Raw genomic sequence first — 16,732 nt, 5'->3', positions numbered from 1 at the left:
TTTTTTAAATTTGCTGTATACTATACTGTATTTGACGTAACTGCCTCTCTGGCTGGCACCATTCCACCGTGCTTTTTATTTCCTAATTTTTGCCTTACACCGCGTGTCTACAACGCTATAATAGCCAGAGGCTGTCTATATTGGACACATTGAAGCGACCGGACCTTTAAATGCAAACCTGTTTATCCCTTGTAAGAACTAGCGCGAGCGCTTGGACTCGTATCGGACTACGTCTGAAATATAACAGCCGCGGCGCATCACTACACTGTCTGGGATGTGTCGCGTCAGACAGACATCCAGTGTAGGTAATGGGGTCTGTCTTTTGTTGGATCGCGACGTTCGTGTCTGGCCTGGGGAAGAGACGGAATTCACTTCACCGAGAGAGAGATCAGCAAGCAAGGTAAAAAAAAAAAGAAAAAAAAAAAACATTCTGTGTATGTTGACCATAGACTGGGTGTTGACAGGATTGTGCCCAGTTTAACGTATGTTATAACGTTAACGTTAGCCTAACGTTACTCGTCGTCAACATGGCGGTAACGAACTTTACCATGGTAAACTGAGCTAACGTTTCATTTTACACACTTTGTTAGATTATTGAATTGTCGAGTTAAAATATGCCAACGAGCAACGCGTTTACATTAACAATAAATATGAATAAACTAATGTGAAATTCTGTTTATAGCCTAATGTTGGCCTACTGATGAGAACCTTTATAGTTTTAGCATTAGTTTGCAAACTATACCATATTATAGTTTTTTTTTTTTTATGGAATTGAATATTTACTTCCATTTTTGTGTTTAAAGGCAACTGCAACAAAGCGCCAATTCGCGCCAGTGACTTAGCAAGATTCCAGAGGTAGGCCAGCCCATTTGTGATATATTTTGAGATAAGTTTGCTGAAATGATTAGCATACGCTATGTGAAAATTGCTTTTGAGCCACTGGTGCAGACTAGGTAGCTTACAATATCTTATAAAATCTCTATAAAATTGGCTAACTTTATATCAAATAAGTGACCTTTGCATTATGTCTAACTTTATTACACAGCAAATGAACCAATCAGAAGATGGACCATTGTCTTTGTTCAGTCTCACCAGATTAAATGTATCCAGGTAAGCACTGCAGTAAAACTCTCACTAATTCATTCAGACCAAATCTAGCATTCTAAACAACTTAAGTTTATATTTTTGCGTTATTTTTATATTTTATTAGCCAGAGGACTCTACCATTGCAGTTCCACCTGACTAGGAAGGTCCTAATATCAGCGCACAGGTGGGTTAACTACTGTAGGAAGGAGAACGATCATCACACAGTGATTTCTTGCATGTATCTTACTGTGTATTTGTCTCAAACAGGTACTCCTTCACTGCAGACAAGCTGAAATGGGCTAAAATCATCTATTTCAGTCGTTCTTTCTATGGATCTCAGCATTTTTGGACAGAATTTAGGATTTGTAAGTATTAAAATTTAATCTGGCATAATTTAATTTAGTTATTTTGTATGCTATTTATTGACAAAAGCTGTTTACAAATATATATTCTTAAGTTTTTGTGAAAATAATAATAAAAATTAACAAATTTTTCATTTTCATTTTTTATGAATGTAATGGTTGATATTTCATTATAATACTTGTATAAGCTAAACAACCAATGACTCTACATTCATTTAGTCAAATGCTAATGTTTTGTTTATGGTTTTATGTATGTTTTCAAAAATGTTTGCAGTGAAGGACAGCACATAATGTGTTAATTTAACACGTTTACACATCTTTGTGCTAACCTCTCTGACATATTTACTTTGTTAAAATCATTAACACAATGAATGAGTTAAAATTAACACAAAAAATGTTGTTTCTAAACTCACCCATTAATGTGTAAAAATTTCACACATCATTTCCAGCATTGGCATGTTTATTTTGTGATATATATGAAATGTTTTAAATAAAAAAAATGGTATTTTGTGATAACTTTGTCTAATTGGTCTGTATGAAAGTAGTACTTATGTAGGATAAAAATAAAATTAATCATATATCAAAATTATCAAATCTAATTTATATTTAGTACAAATAAAAATAATTACAGTAGTGTACTGATTAGCTTCGTTTTTACAGTAATGCACTGTATTACACAAAACTGAAATACGGTTTGGTACTGTAACTCTTAATTACAGTAACTTACTGGCAACAGTGTTGCCAGTAAGTTACTGTAAAAAACCCTGGAAAAGTCTAACAGTGTACTATATTAGTTTCACCTGTTAAGTTGAATTCTTGAAATAAATCAACTTTTTGATGATATTCTAATTTTATGACCAGCACCTGTATATAAAGTACATTTTGCCAGGTTTATGCGTAGAAGTAAAATATTCTGTTGGTTATGGTCCCTCTTCCAGCATGTCACCCGAACAAAATTTATCTTACAGTTGATTCAAACTTTCAGTTGGACAACATATGTTAAATAGTAACCAATATTATTTTTTTGTAAAATATTATATATTTTTAGAATGTTTAGTCATTTACTACATACAAAAAAAAATAAAATCTGATTATGGATCTTTATTTAGACATTGTCATATTAAAGTCACCATGAAATCAGATCTTATTTCTTTTCATGGAATATTGCAGTATTGACTGTGCATGATTTATCCGTGCACATCATATTTTTTTTTTAGTAATAGCAAACCACATTGATCCAACGATCCAATCAATTCCAGATGGACAAAAAAAAGTCCCGCCTTGCAATATTTCTAGCATATATCCGTTTCACTCGGATACACATCACCATGGGGAAGAAAAGACTATCACAACTTTCGTTTCACGCCAACTTTACGAGGCAGTCACTAAAAAGAAGTCTAATTCAAATCATTATCACACTTGTGAGTTCGAGGCTGTTTAATGAATCTTGTAGACTGGGTCATTTAAAATAATGGGTTCATAAGAGTAATTTTTGCCGCAAATCTGACATCCATTGCTGTATTTATGTGTGCGGTAAACACTGTTGCACACACTAACAAAGTGATATCTGTTTTCCTGTCATGCATTTTTTGCATTTCTGACCATTTTATTTGAGGTCTGGAGCCCTGATTCAACACGAAATGCTTGCATGCATTTGCACTCATTACCTAATTTGCATAATTGCAATCGCATTGAGTGCTAAAAAAGCAGACAGGGCATGCACTTCTTAGCGAATTCCTTCTACTTAACTTCAAGATATCACTGAATATGTCTGTAACTGAATTTGTTTGATTGTACAAAAAAATTGTAGGCTACCATATTATCAAATTACTTTTGTGCCAATAATAATGAACGTAACTTTTCAAGAATCTCTAATGAAAATATAAATGAATAAAATATCTTTGAAACTGAAAAAGAATAAATCGCAGGCACATTTTTTTGACTTTGTTTTTATACACTGCATGTTTTGTTTTCTCATCTTTCTTTCGCTGATCTGAACTTACAAATGCGCTTCCACAGTTTTCATTAATGACAATTGCGCTTACAGACGCTCACATCCACACATGGAAACACAACACTGATGTCTTCACTTCCAGGTCAAGAAGCTGTCAATCAAAAACTCAGTAACCAATGAGAACACACTGCTGTTAGCCCCGCCCCCACGAGAGCTATGTGCCAGAATGGCAAACGAAAACTCAGGGAGCGTAAACAAAAACTTCAGAAGCATAAATGAAAACTCTGGAAGCGCATTTGCAAGTTCAGATCAGCGAAAGAAAGATGAGAAAACAGCTAGTAACATGCAGTGTATTAAAAACGAAGTAAAAAAATTAGCCTGTGATTTATTCTTTTTCAGTTTCAAAGATATTTTATTTAGTTTCAATTTATATTTTCATTAGTTTCTTGAAAAGTTACGTTCATTATTATTGGCACAGAAGTAATTCCATACTATCTTGTGAGGTTTATGCATAGAACAACATATCTTCCAAGACAAAATACATTCAGTAAGTTTTCTTAACACAGAAAGATATTCAGGATAAATACCCTGAAAACAAGTCTTAATTCCTCAAGGCATTTTCACATCTCAGGGAAATTGTTTTAATAAGGCCTTTCTTCAGATATTTGTGCTAAAAAAAAAATTGCCTTTTTTTGGGGGGAGGAATGAACTGCATGTATTGGTTACTATGCCTCTGTGTGTTTGTGTCACCTAGTAAACGTATCACAACGATTTTACCCTTTGTAAGTAATCTCCTTGGCATGTGGTGGAAGCTCATTTGGCCAATGAGGCATGTTTGCTTCTTGGCAATAGTAAATCGAGATCTGAATCTATCACACTGAGAATGAGGATCAAGCCCTTGTCAGAGAGGTGAATGGCTCCGGAGAGAGCCCTATAAATCCAGAGCACTGGGGGCGGGGAGGTGGGACAGCACCTGTCAGATCAGTCTGATGTCAAATGGTAATGCATGGAGCTCACATTATATAATTATATGACAATGAACTGTTCTTGTGTATAACTGACACACACCGATCAACTGATTCTACGGATACCTTATATCATAATGTCTCTACTCTCTGGTGTTCATACAGCATGAAATTGTATTTAGCTTTACTTGTATGTGTGGTTTTGAGTGCTTTAGTATGACAGTGCAAGTTAGGCCTGTGATATTTTTGCCTTAGTAGATGAGTGCAGTGCATGGTGGGGGGTGGGAGAAAGCAGTCAAGACACTTTTACTTGGTCACACTGACAAGTCTCAGCATTCCCCTCGACGCACATAACCTCGTCCGAAAGTGTGTATTTTTGTCCTTGAGTGGACCCAAATGGCAGCAAGGAAAATTGTTGTTAAATGCTGACAATCTCCCTTCGCTCCTCTTTCTCTTTGTGTGTCAGTGTTTATAAAGACTGTAGGTAGAATTCAAAAAGAAGAAAATAAAGCTGCGGCATGTAATTTCTGCACTACTAACAATGGAAGCCTGTTTCTGCCGTAAGAGTAAAAAATAAGTAAATAAATAAATAAATTCACATTGTAAAATATAAAGCCACACTACAAGATAAAAAGTCATAGAAACAGACTTAAAGATATAAATTCAAATTCTGACTGAAACAGAAACAGTCACATTTAGAGCTTCAAATAATTAAAGATGGGATCAGTGGTTTTTGAAATATGCTGTTTGGATGTTAGTCGGTCCGACACAATAACAAACCGTGTAGCCAACGAGCATTAGGGGGTGAATGACGGTGGAGGAGAGAGAACGAGCAAGAGGGAGATTTGAACTGAAGAAATACTGCAGAAATAGAGATGAGACACAATACAAAGAGAAAAGCTCAGAAGAAATCACTGGAAAATTAAGGGTTATGTCTGGGCAAGAGCTTTAGGACCCGTGTTAATATTAGAAAAGCTTTCCAGCGCTAGAGAGAGCCTGAAAATAGACGCAGAGTTTGCTTTCAGTTCAGTTCAGTTCAGTTCAACTTTATTGTCAGACTCAGGGTCCATTAGAAAACCATACAACATTACAGACACCCAACCCCTCCCTAAAAAAAAACAAAAAAACAAACAATTACCAATTATAAAAGACAGTTATACCAGTGCTTCCACAGAGGTGACTGGTATCGCACAACACTATCGCTTTGATTCACTCCACACGTGAGTAACACTGGGTTTGTCATTGTTTGTCTGGAGCTGCTGTGCTGTTGGCAACTAACAACCAACTGTTTTGTAATTGTTTGTAATTACTATTGTGCACTGTACGTACGTTTTTTGTGCTTCCTTGTCATTCGTTCATCATCTGCGCTTTATTTTTCGTGAAGGATTATTCTATTGCGCTTCTGCTATGATAAACAAACATCCTCTCTTGGATTGCTTGCGTAAGAGAGGCCAGTTAGTCAGAGTCGTGCTGACGACTCGCTTGCAGGGGGATCGGGGTTCGAGACCGACTCGGAGCAGGGCTGTTTGGATTGGAGGGTGAGTTTTGGAGGCGGAGCAATGAAGAAGGGGTGTGTTTGTTTGGGTTGATTTCAAATATCAACATTGGCCAACAGCATATTTTAAAAACTACTGATCCCACCTTTAATATCCATAAATATAATAAAAAAAATATAGACCGTTTTCCAAACTGTTTTTGCATTGTAGCCCCACCCCTAAACTCATGCAATTGGTTAAGATGATGTTGCTATACAGAATAATGTTAAAAGCACCAAAGATCCACAGTTTGTTTGTGTGTGTGTGTGTGTGTGTGTGTCTTACTTTTTGTTCTCTGAGAATAAATGAGGCTGGAAAAGAAAAAAAGGTTGTTTAAAAAAATAAAATAAATAAGTACACCGCTTTAAGTCATTAACATTAAATATTTGTTAGAAGGGCCAGGAGAAAACAGTTTAGTTTTAAATTTCCACATCTTTTGAAGTTCGCAGTCAACATTAAAAGTGATAATTACAGCTGAAATCAACAGTCTGTTATTTCAGTGGACTTCTAAAAGGAAAGTTTATGAACTTCGCCGCCTGAATTTGGGAAATCCATTAACAGATTATGTTTTCTGCATTTGGACTAAACAAACTTTTAAAATAAACCCCAAAACACAGATTGCTTATTATCTGTGCTAATTCTAAATGAGCAATTTCACACTAACAATAATTGATTTGCACAAACTTTTTTAGAAACCACAACAGAATTAGCAGGCCTGAGTAATATCAGCTTCTACTTCTGTTTGGCATGCATGGTCTAATTGATAGAGACTAACACTGCCCAGTTGGTATATTAGAATTGATTATAATGTGGTGCAGACTTGAGTGTCCGTGTGCATTTATCACAGTAATAGTTTGTATTAGATGGTGCTGATGAATGCAGCACGAGTTTAGCCGATGCTAATGGAGTTGCTTTTGTCCGTTTGGCACTGAACTCCTGATTGAATCAACTGGATGGAAGGTCAGGGACTCAGGGGAGATGTGCTATTTATTTACATTATGTGTTTTATGGGTGGAGTGAAAAGTTTACTTGTGTGTGCATGTGTATTTTAAATGTGGGAGAGCATTTTTATTTTTTTGGTGGTTGTTTACTGGCTAAAGTCAAAATAGCCCCACAAGTCTCTATGATAAAATTGTTACTTTGATTGCTTCAAAAAAATGTCTTGTTGAGGAGAGATGCCCTATTACATGATTTGAGGTATTATTTGGGTTGAAACTGCATGATTTTCTTATAGGGAAAGTGGACAAAAAGGGGAAATCATTAACTGAAAATCTTGAAATCCACCATTTTCTCAATGGCATGGAATTAAGAGAATTAACAATGTCTGATTCATAAACAAATAAAGTCTTTTGAACAATTCGGTTGATCCAACCAAACCAATGCATATGATTTGTTTACAATTTGGACTGATCTAGTTCTTACTAACTCAATGATTTAGAGTAGTTAACAGTCAGTGAATAAAGATTTAAGTTCGTATGGCTTCAGAAAACAAGAATAAGGATAATTTGATATAAAACCGAAATCGTGATATAGCTCAGTGAGTTTATGAAATTGCAAAGCCTGCGATTTAAATAAACAAATGTGCTGCATGTTTTAAGTGCAGCACTGTGATCAGAACAGCTTATGATCCTGTCTTTTCGGTGGGGTATAAATCAGCTGTTTTCAACAAAAGAGAAGCTTTAAAGGCTCCACGTGATTTTCAGCCAAATGAAAAGCTTGATGTTTTAATCGCAATCGCAATCACGATTATATATGATATTTTTTCCCCCAGATCGTGCAGTCCTACTAGAATGTTGTAATGAATTTCCACTGAAGGCAAGTTGAAGTGAACCCAAATGCAACTTTAATTCAAAAACTCGATCAAACATAAAACAAAGGCATGACGAGGCATGGAACTCAAAACAAGAACATAAACTTACATGACGTTACAGGAAAAATTCAACCAAGACACAACATGAGAGCATAAATACACAGACTTACAAGACAAGGAACACCTGTGAACAATGATCAGACGATTAACCAATGACAAGACACATGGCAGGATCACATGACAAACAGGGAATCACATGACAAGACACACAAACATGACAATAGGCTTGTTCGACTTGAACCGGCGCTGCACAGATCGATCGGTGAATGACATCAAAGAACCGCGAGAGCGAATAGAAAGTAGACGAGTCCTTATGCTTTTGAATTGCTCTCACGGTACTTTGATGTCATAAACCGATCGGTCTGTGCAGCGCTGGTTCAAGTCGAACAAGCCTAATGACAAGAACAAGAAACAAAACCCAAAATGTGACAAATATAGTGCATGAGTCATATGGACCACCTCTGTGATAATTTTTTTATTATGCTGGAGATGACAAACCCACTCCTGATTCTTTCACTAAAAAAAAAAAAAAAAAAAAAAAAAAATTGGTGAACTTTTCCTTTAATGAGCAATAATAATAGTGATTTTTTTTTTTTTCTGTCTTGGCAAGCACCAATAATCATTACTGTTTTAGAGAGAATGATGTGTGTGTGTGTGTGTGTGTGGAAGAAGTCTCTTCATTTCTGTCATGAAAAGGGTCTCCATGGGACTGAAGAGAAGAGAAGAAGAAGGGGGGAGAGAGAGGGAGGGATAGACAGAAGACTATTTAAATCCATCACCTTGAGCAATTGTCAGTGCTGCAGAAGAGGAGAGAAGAGGATTGAGGGACCCGGGGAGGGAGGAGATGGAGGAGTGGATCTTGTCTTGTGATTCATCCCTCTATTGGGTGAATTAAATCTCAGTCAGTTGGCGAGCAAACAGATTTATTTAGAGTGGGAAACCAAGGCTTGGGCGCGGGTGATGTGACCAGACCAAGCTGTACTGAATCAGCTAGCACTGGTGGGGGCAGGCTGTCAATCACCCATGCATCTACCCTCAACGTGATGCTGACTATCCCTCAGCCTCTCTCATACACACACACACACACATACTCGCTCATCATGCTAGGGCTGATCCTTTTAGGGCGGCCTGATTTATCATCCCCCTGCGGATGAGAGTATGACAGCTGTCAGTCATAGCTTTGGTGTAGGAGATGGAGGAGAAGGATATATGTGCGCATACTTCTTGCATACTGCTTGCTGACACACCTATACACACACATATCCAACATAAACCCTATTTCGATAGTAACAAGAGGACGTACAATAATTTTTACATTGACAGGGGCTAGTCAGTGATTTTATTGCCACCCCAATCCAAAATGTTTTTCATCCACCATCCACGTAAAAATTCCCAGCCGAATTGAACCTGTTTTTTGACAAACTCTAGGGATTTGTGATAATTTGACTGCCATTCGAATCCACATCTTTTTATATCTTCGTTCTATATAGAGTTCTATAAGGTTCTTGAATCAATTCTAATGATCATGAATGTCTTAAATGATTGCAAAATACTTTCACGTTTTCCGGGTTATTTCAATATTTTCTAAGGATTCATCCTTAGTATGTTTAAGAGTTATATATAATGTATAATGCATCAAATTTAATGAATTCATCAAACTAATATAAATTTATTTTCATGTGGTTCCTTACACTATTCTATGTTATGACCTCAAAATGCTTTTACCATAGTGCTGGATTTGTAAACTAATGCATTTTGATGCATTGTATGACTTTTATGAAGTAGTAAGCTCGGTAGCTCACCTGGTACAACTTTGCACTTGAGTTGTGAAGCGCTCAGGTATGAATCCTGTGAAACAAGTTACAGTTAAAGACTTGTTGAAGGAAGCTGAAATGGCATGATTGCATAAGCAAAATAATTTTTATCTTGCATTTGCTTTTGTTAACAGGATCGGTTTAGTGCAGGTGGTACTAGAGTTGTCAAAAGTACCGACTTCGGTACCAGCATTTCCCTCTAGCATTTTGAGCGCTGTTGAACGGATTCTTAAACACCTCTGATTGACCATTGTGTTGACGTGCTCAACATATACGACCAAAGTCGGTACTTTTTGACAACTCTAGGTGGTACATTATTTTCAAATGCAGCAACCTTTTAGCTCCACTCACTAGACATTTCATTTCCTAACCTGCCTTAGTACGTTCATTAACCAAATAAAATATCACCAGATTCACGTTCATCTGCTTTGGATAAAACTGAATGCGTTTTTAATGCCACTCACTGGACACTTCACTTTGAATATGTTCAAATATGTACGAATATGTCCTTTTGCAGAAATGTCGCCAGAGGCGTGTTTTTCCAGTGAGCCTGGGTTGCACATTTCAGTTCACACATGTGTTTCAACTAAAACAAGTCTTCTTAGCACAGTAAAGGAAAGCTTGATGTATGACACACTTTTCACAACCAACACAGACGCTTACCGAGTTCAGCAGAGGCACACAGTTTTCGCTTTTTTCTGTAAGTCATTTTACATCTATACTCTTTTAAAACCCAAGTGAGGTGTCTCGCTGTCAACTATCTACATAGGCAACGACCTTCTAAGGCAGCATCTTGACTAAAATGAATCATCATAAGAGACTGATCTGAAATCTTCTTCATAAGCATCAACTAGGTTAACTGTCACGGACGTGATCCCCATATGAAGCACATGAGAGACTTGACTAAACGTCAGTTGATTCCAATAGAGTTGGAGTTTCTAAGCTAATGACTCAGTTCTGTAATACACATTTTATTTTCATTTAGGCATTTGGCAAACACTCTTATTCAAGGGCCTACATTTGATTAATAGAGCAGTTTGTGTATTTAATTGGAATTGATCGAACTACATGGGGTGGCACAGAAGCTCACTAGGTAACACTGTTTCACAGCAAGAAGATCCCTGGTTTGAGTCCCGGCAGAGCCAGGAGGCCTTTTTTGTGTAGTTTGCAAGTATTCCCTGTGTCAGCATGGGTTTTCTCTGAGCGCTCTAGTTTATCCTATGCAGTGTAAGTGAATAGAAGAAACAACATTTCTTGTAGGTGAGAGTGTGCATGTCTTTATATCTGTGTGTATTAGCCTTGTGATACATTGGCCACCTGTCCAGGGTGTCCCCTGCCTTCGTCCGGAGATCCTGGGATAGGCTTTCAGCCCTCCACCGACACTACAGAGCATAAGTGGTATGGAGAATGGATGGATGATTGAGCTATATGCCTCAATGCATTTCACAAACAAATAGATCAACCCATTTTCTATCAATAATTTTTAGTACTGAATGACATTGACATTTTCATGATCAATATTCCCATTTGACTGCTGTATGATGGATGACAATTTCTCTGATCTCACCACAATGCATTCTGGGATTGCCTAATCAGGGAAGAATTCATGCAGGTTTAAAAACTTAAGTTTACAAAACTTAAACGGAAATTAGAAATGTTGCCTTCACACAGCAAGTTTACGATGATTTAAGGCACGATGAATCGGAAGGAGTGACATATTTTCTTCAGTATAATTGTGATGTACATCCAAGTGTATCGTATTATCGTTGTGAGCCTGCAGGGTTTGGGTTTAAGTTGACAAAATAATTCTAGAATTCTTGCATACTTCACCAGAGAGAAGTCTGTCGTTTTCCCTGGAAGGTCGAGTAATGACATTTTGAGGTTAAAACATTTACAGTTTTTCTTGATTGCTAACACACTATAGCTGATTCAGTTGGCCCAATTTCCCAAACCATTCATTAATTTCTAGAAACAAAGACACGTTTCTCAAAATGTTTAACACATTTCACCTGTTTTCACACACGTTCCAATTTTCTCAATGTTTTTCTACAAAACTCTGCACAAAAATGGCCTCATTTTACACAAGTTTAACCATGTTCTCATTCAGAAAACACAAGTACACAATATAATTAATTTTAATAGAACACATTTAGCCATGTATAAACATTTAGAAGCAAAACTGATGACACACCAATACAGAATCTCAGGATATTATAAATACGGCTATGGGAGATATGTGCTTTGGAAAATGAATCCTGGTGGAAGACAAAGAGGAAGATGAGAGGAAAAGAAAAGAAAAATGAAGGGGACAGGGTCAAAGGACATTTGTTTCTGATGAAATACAAAGCAAAATAGTTGACCGTGTTCTTTTGCAGAAGTGACCATGAGGGAAGTTGGTTCACAGGCTCATCAACAGGGGTTTTATACTACTTGCGTGTACAGTATAATTACAGCACACAGAGAGAACTTTCACTATTCTATGTACAGTAAATACTTTTGCACATATTGTACACCCTCAAACTAGTAATTGTCTAATTGATTTGAAGCCAAGTAGTTCTTAAATGTGGTATTTTTTTAAAGCTTATTGTTGAATTGCACAATATCTGCACCCCTCTATTTATGTTGTATACTGTAATAGACATTGAGATGTAAAATTATTCATGATTGCCAAAAGCAGGTTTTTGCAACAGTGTTTTGAATTGATCTCATCTGTGTGTAAGTCTATGTTGTAATGTGTGTGTGTGTGTGTGTGTGTGTGTGTGTGTGTGTGTGTGTGTGTGTGTGTGTGTGTGTGTGTGTGTGTGTGTGTGTGTGTGTGTGTGTGTGTGTGTGTGTGTGTGTGTGTGTGTGTGTGTGTTTGAGGGCTTGTGTGACATTTCTGAGGGCAAAGTTTCAGCAATATTGAATGGTTATGAGTGGAGAGTTTTATTTTGACCTGAAAATAGGAAGTATGGGGAATTGGGTGTAAAGTTATGGATTTGTGTTTAGAGTTCAAGAAAAGGAGGCATAATTTCAAGAAATGTGTTTAAGCAATCAAGAAAAACTGTAATGGGTTAGTTCGTTCACCCCAAAATGAAATCCCATAATTTACTTACCCTCAAGCAATCCTAGGTGTATGCCTTTTTTTTATTTCAGCCAAACACAATCAGAGTTATATTAAAAAAAATATATCCTTGCTCTTCCAAGCTTTATAATGTGGGAGTGAATAGTGCCTGAGATTTCGAAGCCCCAAAAAGCGCATCCATCCATCATAAATAACAAATAACAGTACAAAATTTTACCTCAGTACAAAATTCACCATTAGAGAGTAAATCACTTTTTGTTATTATTGCTATTATTGTATTATTATCATTGCATGTCGTTTTAAGCCTGTATGATTTTCTTTCTTCTGTGAAACACAAAATAAGTTATTTTGTCCATACAATGAAAGTCAGTTGTGTCCAGTGTTGTTTTGGATCCTTAAGTTTTGACTTTCATTATATGGACAAAAACTTTCTTCAGAATATCATTTTTGTTTGTTTGTGGGGTGAGGATGCACAAATGATGACACAATTTTATTTTTGTAAGAACTGTCCCTTTGCTTTGAATATCCTTTACAAAATCAGGATGCATTTAAAGCCTAAAATGTTGTCACATAGTTTTGTAACATATCTCATATTGCTCTGCGTAAACAGGTACAGAGGGAGAGGGAGGGGCGGTTAAATGTACACTCTTATCAGACACAAATAGATGAAAACATCAGGGAATGAGGTGATGATAGGGACAGTTCCAATCATCAAAAGACAGATCCTGTGGATGTCTGTTTGTAGACTGGGGTCAAACTCATAGTCAGTTCCCAGACTCATCCGAACTTATCACTAGTCAGGCAGTCATGTTCCACAGATCACTGAGCTAAGTGATAAGATCCAACGAGAAAAGATCAGATAATTTCAGCATAATTTAATCTCTCAGCCTGAAACACACAAACACATGTTTGTGTGATTCAGTGGATATTTGTGTTAGTGATGAAGACAGGCTTCAATGTTGGGGAAGCTACTTAAAAAGTTAAAATAGATTTAGTTGAATATAATTATCAGATTAAATGATTAAGGATAGCCATCAAAGATGACAGATCAACTACATTAAATACCAAAAAAAAAAAAAAAAAAAAAACCAGTTTATATAAATGAACTATTTGAGAGAAGGGATGAATCTCTGGCTACCCATTGCTTTATATGAAAGAGAAAGGTGACATTTTGGCTGAGCTCATTTAATTAGTTATCTTGATCATATCTGTGCAGCTCTCAGCATTGTTTGGCAGCAGTGTCTCTACTGTTAGGGAAGTTTGATGTATAAATTTAACATTACCACCTCGACACTGTAGCTTTATAAAGTAACGAGATTAATAAGGTTATTGAAAAAGGAAACGCTGGCAACAAGTTTCCTTGTGCATGTAAGTCTGTAAATCTGTGTGTCTGGGAAAGAGAGTAGGAGAAAAAATATTGAGAATGGAAATAGTCATTTGTATCCTATATTGTTTGCCATATTAATTTGCTTGGTCAATGTCTTTGTAGTTTTTGGTTATTTTGCGATTGTATAGGTTTTTAGAATTAATTAAAACCTTGTGGCAGATCTTGGAACTACTAACTTTGCATTTACTGAAAAATAATTGCACAACTTTGAATGTCTGTCAACCAGTCATAATCAAGCAACAGCCAATTTGTGTGTGTGTGTGCGTGTGTGTGTGTGTGTGTGTGTGAATGAATGAATGAATGAATAAAAAAAAACATATTTACACTAGAGATGCGCGGTTGGCGGTTACAGCCGCGGACTCCGCGGATAAACCGCGGATTGGGCGGATGACGTGACGAAAAATAATATTTTAATTAAATTCGGGCGGGTGGCGGGCGGTTGAACCAATCAAATGAAAAATATATGTACACACAAATCAACGGATGGCGGGCGGGTGCGGTTTTGAAAATTGGTCAAAAACGTTGGTGCGGCTGGATGGCGGACGGATGATGATTTTTGTGATGCGGTTGCGGATGAAATAATAGCCCATCCGCGCATCTCTAATTTACACAAAAATATTGATAACAATTATTTTGGGCTGAACTATTTCGTTAGGTTTGTAGTTTCGCTGCTACTTTGATTGGCTTCTCCTTAACACTCGCCAGGTTAACATTGTTGTTCTCTATATGAAATCGCCCAAGGCCCACATCAGCCTAAGGGAATTATCGACAGTCAAATTCATAACATGAAAGTTGCTGAGGATATCAGGGTGTGTGCGTGTGTGTGTGTGATATGAGTGCTACTGAATAAGTTATATAGCTGTTGGCCATTGGAAAGCAGTTGGTAAGATTTGAAGGATAAGGAGAGAGAGAGAGAGAGAGAGAGAGAGAGAGAGAGAGAGAGAGAGAGAGAGAGAGAGAGAGAGAAAGAAAATCAGAACTCAGCGGAAATATGGAACAGAGAGGTTGAATTGACAGACCACCGAGGAGGCCGAAATGGAGTCATACTGCCGAAATAAGCAAAGGGTGTGATAGAGATAGAGGTAGTGATAAGGAGAGTGAAATGCCAGGGCATTTCAAAGATGGAAAAGATAAGACAGGAAGGATGGAGCCAAAGAGAGAGATAGGGTGAGAATGCAGCAAAGAAAGGGTGATCAAGGGAAAGGATGAATTGAGGTGAGGCTGCAGTAAACCACTGAACCCATCAAAGAGCCCTACATTTACTGAGGCGTGGGTGTGTGTGTGTGTGTGTGTGTGTGTGTGTGTGTGTGTGTGTCTGAGTGATTGCAGCAAGGGAAACCGATCTAAACCTCTTTTCACATTGAGGTTTGAGGCATACTTCAGGAACAGCGCTGATATCTGGGTTACGATGACAGAAAACGTGAAGGGGAGTGAGATCTTGGGGGCAAGGCTAGTGAGACACGGAGAACATGAGAGCTGCAACAAATTCCTCTGGAGGGATGGAAAGATACATTTCTAGAGTGAAAGAAATGATCATGAAAAGAAAGAGGGAAAGTGAAGAGGCTGGTATACATTATATTAAAAAAGTGCTGGGTGTGCAGGTAGCAAGACATTTAGAGTCAGACCAAAAAAGGTGCTAGATCTGCGGCTAGGACAGAAATGTCCAATTGATTGAACCTATCTGAAATAGGAAGGACTTATGTTAAATCACACTTGAAATTCCATTCTAGTCCTTGATAGTTCCATTCAAATCCTAGGTTATCTTGATCTACATTTCACACTGATTATACTTTATCATGGCTTAAAAATCAATGCTGGGTATTCAGGTTTTGAGCTTTCGCTACATTTGTAAATCCTGTGTTAACGTTCTCATTTGCATATTTATGAGGTCAATAACATTGCTTAGACAAACACAGCATGTGATGAGCTCGCAACTTGTTTTAATAACTGCGTGTTTATCTGTGGAAAAGTCGGCACATGGACTAGGCCTGGTTGCCTTGTTAAACATAAAGCAATGATAATAATTATACTATTTTTTTTATGTCTGTTTGACATTTTTGTTTCCCTATAGATATGGAGACCAAACACAGCGGGCAAGATTCTGTGACTGTACAAAAGTGAATTAATATTTAATAAGGTACACAGAGGCTGTGTATGATTGGTTGTCTGTTGCTAAACAACTTGTCCTGCATTGTTTTACACCTTTGGCCTCGCAATTACAAATTAACCCCTCAAAAGCAGTGCTAACTCTGCTCTGAATCTTGTTTCTTCAGCTTGTTAAATGAGTCCTATTATGCTTTTTTACATTTCCAACTTTCTTTAGTGTGTGATGTTGCTGTTTAAGCATGAAAAAGCTCTGCAAATTTACAAAGCACAAATTCCACTCCAAATGAAGTTATTCTCTTCATCAATAAGCACTGTTTCTGAACTCCCTGAAATGCCTCGATTGTAGTCTTGAGTTTTCTTCCGAGAACGTGCACGCCACAATATACCCTAATTTAAATAATTCCCTCCCAAAACTACACAAAAAAAGGGGAGAGACTTATAGTGTTTTGAAACTTGCGGTTATAATAATATAGTGACATTTCCGAAACACTCTCGGAGTAGTTGACCAATCACAATACACTGGTCTAGCCGACCAATCAGAGCAGATTGTGTTTTTCATAATGAGGGGCTTCATAGAGACTGGAATGCT

General features: G+C 37.2%; 1 long non-coding RNA gene across 1 annotated transcript in view; it reads left to right on the top strand.

The window, feature by feature from the left end:
* The first annotated feature begins 287 nt into the window (after nt 1–287).
* Nucleotides 288–16,732, top strand: part of LOC311286125 — a 38,349-nt gene continuing 21,904 nt past the window's right edge. The window contains exons 1-2 of the long non-coding RNA XR_014626492.1: nt 288–400; nt 804–855. This is a non-coding gene — a long non-coding RNA (uncharacterized lncRNA). The remainder of the gene's footprint in view (nt 401–803; nt 856–16,732) is intronic.

The sequence above is a fragment of the Rutilus rutilus genome, assembly GCF_951802725.1.
Source record: "Rutilus rutilus genome assembly, chromosome: 2".
NCBI classification, from domain to species: domain Eukaryota; kingdom Metazoa; phylum Chordata; class Actinopteri; order Cypriniformes; family Leuciscidae; genus Rutilus; species Rutilus rutilus.
The sequence above is the reverse complement of the archived record's forward strand: the minus strand, read 5'-3'. Positions and strand labels throughout refer to the sequence as shown.